This window comes from Plecotus auritus, assembly GCF_963455305.1.
Source record: "Plecotus auritus genome assembly, chromosome: 2".
NCBI lineage: Eukaryota > Metazoa > Chordata > Mammalia > Chiroptera > Vespertilionidae > Plecotus > Plecotus auritus.
Window position 1 is genome coordinate 118,854,181 of NC_137771.1, and position 7,526 is coordinate 118,861,706.

Below are 7,526 nucleotides of genomic sequence, written 5' to 3' on the forward strand. Positions count from 1 at the left end.
TTTAAAAAGGGGAAAAAAACAAATTCCCCTCTGCAGCAAATGGAAAAAGAAACACCAAAGTCAGTATTTAGTGTTCCAGATGCAGGTGTCATTCTGAAGATAATTTGTTGTTATTTTTAGAAAGAGAAATACAACTTCAGCTCTGTATACTAAAACAATGGTCTCGGTGGAAACAAAGATGGTAGCATAGGTAAATGCTGATACTCGGATCCTCCAGCAACCACATCAAAAATACAACTAACATACAGAACAACCATCCTTTAGAACCGCCTGAAATCTGGCTGAATGGAAGTTCTACAACTAGATAATTAAAGAAGAAAACACATTGAGACTAGTAGGAGGGATGAATGCGTGGAATGGCTGGTCCAACAACCACGTGTGGCATTTTTTTTAATCAGGAGGGATATCTTGGCTGCAGAGGCCTCCTGTGAAGAGCAAGGAGTCCCAGCCCTATACTAGACCCCTCAGCCCAGGGTTCCAGTCCTGGGAAGAGAAGTCATGAGTGACATGAAGGCTGCTGGAGTCCTAGGAAGTTCCTCTTAAAGGGATAGACTCACTTCCTCTGAGCTCCAGCACTGTGGCAGCAGCTTGAAAGGATCCAGAGACAGAGGGAGGAAATAAATTGTGTGGCATCAAGGCAAGAACTTGGGAGGAGCTTTTTCCCAGCCAAAAGTCCTGGGACATCCCCCCTGCCCCACCCACTACCATAGAGCTGACTGGCAGGCACCATATCTGATCAACCTGGCCCTCACTGTTCACCCTACCCTAGTGATTCCCTGAGATCCCACCCCACCTAATTTGCAGCCCCACCCAAGTTGTCTGAGTGTCTTTTCCATATGAATGGCCTATTCTGGCTCAGGCTTCAGACTTTCCTAAAATCCCTCAAAGCAGCAGCTGGACTCAGTGTGCCCATATCTCTTGATAAGTGGCCTCAGGCCCAGCACTAGCAACAGCTTTCTAAGGTTCACAACTTAGCCTCTCCTAGGCATCTCTAAGCCAAACACAGGTAGAAGCCATCTGCAGATCACTCTGTATCTTGTGCCAGGTGGTCTTAAACAGGACACAGGCAGTGGTTAACTTTGCACCTCCCAGGAGGCCCCAGAGCCAGAGCACTCAGTGGACAGCTTCATACCACACTAGATTACAACTCTATAGTATCCACAAGCAGCATAGTCAAGGGGAGAATTCAGTGAGCACCAAAACCCTATGAAGCAAGTCCTACTCCATAGGGTGTCTCTTGCACAGCAGCTCTTCCATTGTAGTTGCAGCTGGCCCTCACAGCCAGTTGGCTTGGGAGTCAGTTCCTCCCAGTGATGCCAAAAGCAATCAAGGCCCAACTACAACAAGACAGTGCACACAACCTACACAGGGACCCACCTAAAGTGCCCAGTTCAGGTGACTGGGGAGGCTGAGCCACTGGGCCTTACAGGATACCTACTACACAAGATCACATTATGGTTTCCAAGAGACATAGCAGCTCTACCTAATACAAACACAGAGAAGCAGCCAAAACGTGGATAGAAAAAAAACATGTCACAAATGAAAGAACAGAAGAAATCTCCAGAAAAAGAACCAAATAAAATGGAAGCAAGCAGACTACTGGATATAGAGTGCAAAACAATGGTTATAAGGTTGCTCAAGGAAATTAATGAGAGCCTCATGGACCTTAGTGAGGATGTCAAGAAACTTAGTGAGAATTTCAAGGAAATTAGTATCAACATCAAGGACATGAAAAAGGACCAGTCAGAAATTGGTGGAAGGATACACTAACTGAAATGAAGAATAATTTACAGGGAAGCCACAGTAGACTAGAGGATGCTGAGAAAGCAAAAAAACACCTAATCAGAAGCGCAAAAAGAAAACATAATCCAAAAACATGAAGATAGTGTAAGGAGACTCTGTGACAACTTCATGTGTACCAACATTCACATTATGAGGGGTGCTGGAAGGTGAAGAGAGGCAGCAAGAAATTAAAAATCTATTTGAAGAAATAATGACAAAAAACCCTTCCTTACCTGGTGAAAGAAATAGGCATACAAGTTCAGGAAGCACAGAGTCCCAAACAAGAGGAATCCAAAGAGGACCACACCAAGACACATCAGAATTAAAATGCAAAAGGCTAAAAACAAATAGAGAATCTTAAAAGCAGCAAGAGAAAAGCAAGAAATATTCAAAGTGATGAAAAGCAAGAACCTACAACCAAGATTAGTCTACCCTGCAAAGCTATCATTTAGAATTGAGGGTCAGATGAAGAGCTTCACAGATAAGAAAAAGCTAAAAGAGTTCATCACCACTAAGACAGTATTAAATGAAATGTTGAAGGGTATTCTAGAAGAAGAAGGAGAAGGAACAGGATGAGAAGAAGAAGAAGGAGAGAAAGATAAAAAAATATGAACAATAAAATGGCAATAAATGCCTATTTATCAACAGTTGAATCTACAAATAAATGAACAAGGCATCAAACTGATGAATCAAATAAAACCAGAGGCATGGAAACATGAACAGACTGATGAATCTCAGAGGGAAGGAGTAAGGAGGGGTGGGAAGAGATTAACCAAAGAAGTCATATGCATATATGCATTACCTGTGGACACAGACAATTAGGTAGTGAAGTCCTAGGGTGGGCAGGATCTGGGTGAAGGAGGGCAAGAGGAGAGGGGAAAGGGAGGATGTCTGTAATACTCTCAACAATAAAGATATTAAAAAATAAAACATTTAAAACACACCAAAAGACAAAAACAAAAAAACCATGTCCTTATCCATGAGGGACACTGATGCAGAAGCAAGTAGAAGCCACCCAAAGTCTGTCATTCCTACAGGACTAGGTAATGCTTAAGTAAATAATTGGTTTCCATCAGACAACTCAAAGTTTAGTCAAGTACAAACAGGACTGCTGCCAACCTTTTTAAGTCAACACTGATATCTAAAATAAAACACAAGATGACTAACACACACTGGTACTATAATAAAAAATATACTGTATTGTGAAAGAGCTCCTAGCCAAGAGATGTTCTTGGGCTTTTTACGTGGGCATCTGTTGATTAGTGAGAAGAGTAAGTCCCCTAAACATTTTAAAAATTATTTAATTCAATAAACTTTTGTTTTGAGCACTTACTCTCAGGAACTGTGAATGATAAAAGAATTTACCCTACTTTCAACTTAACAAGTTAGTTTTTTACAGTTTCATAGAAGCTGGCAGACATACTAGTAATGAGACTCCTGAGTCAGAGACACAGACTTACAGTAGTAGCAGCAACCAGTGTCAGCATTTGAGAGGAACTCTGACCTTGGCAAATCAGGTCTTTTATACTCAACAGCAAACACACCTGCTTATTACTGTTGAGGTAGATAGACACTTCCTCACTCTTTCAAAGCAGTTTGCTACACAGACATCCTTGAAAAATAGTCCAGAACAAAGGCAGTCAATGCCTCTACCTGGAATATGTATATAATGTGAGAAATTCATTGAGAATTATCTCCCAACACTTATTCTTTAGCAGACACTGTGAGAAATGCTAAGGATATAAAGATTAAAAGAAGGAACATGCTATCTTGTTTCTGATAAATCTAATATTGTTAATAAATTTAACCATGACATTGAACTCCCAAATTCTGTCCATAGAAAATGTGGGAAGTTCAGTTTGTTCAGTATCCATCCTTAACTTGATTCTTATAATAATAAAAAATTGGTGGAAGGCAGAAAATACAAGCCTATGTGCAATGTAATACTGCACTTTTAACTTTAAAAGACAAAGAAATACTTATGCAGAGGAAAAAAGACTAGATGGCAATATCAATATACCAAAAAATTATCCAAAAAATATTAACGATGATTTTCTCTACGTGAGGGAATAGGAGAGATCTTTCCTCCGTCCTTCTCTCCTTCCCTGCCCTTCCCTACCTTTCCTTCCTTCCTTCCCCTCTTTCTTCCATCATTCCTTCTTCCACATTAAGATTAATGAAGAAAAGAGAGTAGGATAGGGAACAATTAGAATTAACAAAAGAGTTCATTTTCTTTACTTAAAAATATATATTAACATGGTTTTTAAAATCAAAGAAAGTTTGAGAAGATATGAGTGGGAGAGTGTAAATAAATATTCCTTTCACTTCTATCTACCTGCCCTCAAATAATTCTTCTTCAGAGGTAACCTCTGTTACACATTTTTTGCATTTAAATATATAATTTGCATGAACAAATATATATGTGTACTAGTATTTGTGTGTGTCTTTCCTTCTCTTTTTTAATTTTGTACCTTTATTAGCAAGTTATCATGAAGAATTTTCTATATGTATCACTACATACACTATCTTTCTTTTTTTTTTTTACATACACTATCTTTATTACTCTTTTCAGATGCTTAACATTCCATTGTCTGAATGTACTACAATTTATCTAACATTTCCCCTAGTGATGGGTACTTACGTTGTTTCTAATCTTTGCTACCACTAACATTTCTGCAGGGAATATATCTCAAGTACATTTATGTATACATATGAGTATACTTGTGAGTTAGTGTCTTAGAATGAAATTGCTGAGTCTAAGGCAGGGGTGGGCAAACTTTTTGACTCGAGGGCCACAATGGGTTCTTAAACTGGACCAGAGGGCCGGAACAAAAGCATGGATGGAGTGTTTGTGTGAACTAATATAAATTCAAAGTAAAGGAGCGGAGGGGAGAGCAAGAGAACCCTACGCTCTTTCGGCTCCGCGGGCCAGATAGAACAGCCGAACGGGCCGGATCCGGCCTGTGGGCCGTAGTTTGCCCAGGGCTGGTAAAGCATGGACAGTAAAATTTTTATATTTTTTGTCCTAAGGGCTTGCACCAGTTTGATACTCACCAAAATACATGTGAGAGTCTCTTACTCGCAAAACTCACCCATGCTTTTTAATAATTGTCAATCTGTAGACTTTTTTAAAGAAATGGTCCTGTGGTTTTAATTAATTTAACTTCTCTTATTATGAACTAATCATAATATTCTAGCTATAATATTTTAAAAGATATTTAGATTATTATTATCAAGTTCTTACAGTATATTCTGTTGAGCCTGGGCAAATAATTAAACAGGGCACAGATGACAGCTAGGTTAGGGATGGCAGTCACAAAGCAGGAGTACTGCTCTTCCCCCTTCATGTCAATAATCTTCGGTTTTATTTCTGAGGATGAATGGACACTCAGGATCCTTCTCATCACAACTCTGGGGTGTGCCATAATCCAATCAGAGTTGATGTCTGAGCTTATACTATTTGCCATACTTGTTTTAGATGGCTTATAACTAAATAAAATAAAGGGACAAAAGCCCAAGCTGTGGCATCTCACATAACAACTAATTTAAAATAAAGAATTCTTCTGGCATGAATCTCTGTAGGATTCACACTGTGTAACATGGCTAGTTTGGCTGACATGTTTTTCTTTTTCAGAGAATTATTAGATATATATTAAGCTCCAGTTATACACAGATGGAAGGAGCTGGTTAGCTAGTGTACCATTCACAGGTGGCTTTCTTTTCTGGCTTCCTTCCTCTCTGAGTACTCCCTTCCCCTTCCAAATAAACTACTTACATTCAAATTCTTTTCTCAGGTTTCTTCCGGAACCCAAACTAAGACACAAATTTTATCTGACTTAAGAGATGTGAAACCGAAGCAAGAGTGGCTGGACAGGGAAGCCTAACCCTGGCTGTTGGGGGAGCAAACTGGCACAGCACACAGAGGTTGTTGACCTCTCCTGCTTTCAGACTCCTTCCTGTATCATCTTTTCATTGTAACCTTCACAAATGTAATATCAAAGTAATTCTTTAAAAATATTAAACCCTTTAAGACGTACAACTTTTGTTGTACAAATTTGTTTTGCAATGTGAGACTTCTGGAAACTCCATTCAGGGACAGATACTGGACCCCCACCCCTTGCACATACCTAATCTCCCTCCAAATATAATGGCCATAGCTCTCCTTGCTTCAAGTGAGTGATTCATGGCTTCGCTCCTCTGGATGGTCTGCCATCTACCTACCCTCAACACTCAGAGTATTACTGGGAAAAGGCAGGCATCTGCTGATGGCTGGGAACCCAAGAACAAAGCTTGTATGTACTAGTAGAAGCAAATTTGGTTCTGACAGATTTACTTCAGAGAATGGATGTACTGTAATGTATCCAATTAATCCCTATTGCTGGATATTTAGGCATATAGAGTTATTGTTTAGAGTTGAAAACATAAGGACTATAATATTGACACTGTTTTTGTGTGTGACTTGAGGTACTAGTTTCTTTCCCTAATAGTCAGACCTCATTCATAGACAATTAACACAGCTCTCTACTTTCTCACCACTGAAGCAACTCAGTCAAAATCCATTCAAAGAGGAAGAACAAGTCCTCTGAAATTTCAGTTGGAAATAAAAGATTTTATAAAGGAGAAAAATACTCCACACTCCGAAGTTCTATGTTGGAAGCATTCTTAGTGTTACTAGGGCCAACCCATATGCCAATGGAAAAACCAGCCAGTTTCTGGGGATTTGCATCTAGAGATCAGGAGCAGGACTTGGAGCCACTTTTATCCTTAGGAATATTATTGAAGGACAAAGTGTTGAGATTTGCTCTGAACTCTATAATTCTAGAATCCAGGAGATCCAAGTGATCAAATTAGAGAAATGGCTGGATGACAGCTTGCTATACTTAGGAGATGCCCTTCCTGAGTACAGCACTGCTGATGTTAATATGAAGCCAAGACTACAAGAATTGAGCCAAGAAGTTCCTGTTAATTGCCTGAAAATAAAAATGAAGCCTAAGGGCTGGTCCAAATTCTGGGAGCATCCAAAGCTTAATATTAAGGGAATCAGATTTGATCTTTATTTAATTGAAGAGCAAATGAGAGAAGCTCAGAAGTGGAGTTAGCCATGACTTGAGTTTGATATAATGAGGAAATATGATACTTCAAAAATTAAAGCTGCAATATGGAATGATATTGAAGTGTCAGAAAAATCTTGATTTGAAATGTATTTAACTCCTTGCAAATGATATACTGACTGTCAGATATTTTTTTCAGAGGCCAATTTAATTTCATATATAAGGACATAGTCATTAAATCAACTAAGCATTCATTATTTTATGAGTCTGTTAAAAAATTAAATTGGCACATAAGCTTATTGCTTTAAAAAGAGAAATATACAAAAAAAAATAAAAAATAAAAAATAAAAATATATATATATATATATATATATATATATATATATATATATATATATTTGTCAAACAAAGGTGCAAAATTGATACTCAAAAGAGGCAAAAACAAACAAACAAAAAAAAGAATCCGGCAATGTAGCAGGATACAAAATTAACACCCAGAAATTATGACCTTTTTATATACCAATAATGAATTCATAGAAAGAGAAACAAACAAACAAAATTCCCATTTACTATTGCACCAAAAAAATTAAGATACCTAGGAATAAACTTAACTAAGGAGGTAAAAGACCTGTACTCGGAAAACCACAGGACATTGAAAAAAGAGATAGAAGAAGACATAAACAAATGGAAGAA

The 7,526-nt window shown here is 38.2% G+C and overlaps 1 pseudogene across 1 annotated transcript; it reads left to right on the plus strand.

Annotated features, from left to right (window-relative positions):
• The first annotated feature begins 1,620 nt into the window (after positions 1-1,620).
• On the plus strand, positions 1,621-6,974 carry LOC308241187 (large ribosomal subunit protein bL19m-like; annotated as a pseudogene). Its single transcript has 2 exons — positions 1,621-1,742; positions 6,349-6,974. The product of its transcript is annotated as a large ribosomal subunit protein bL19m-like (transcript).
• Positions 6,975-7,526: the final 552 nt, after the last annotated feature.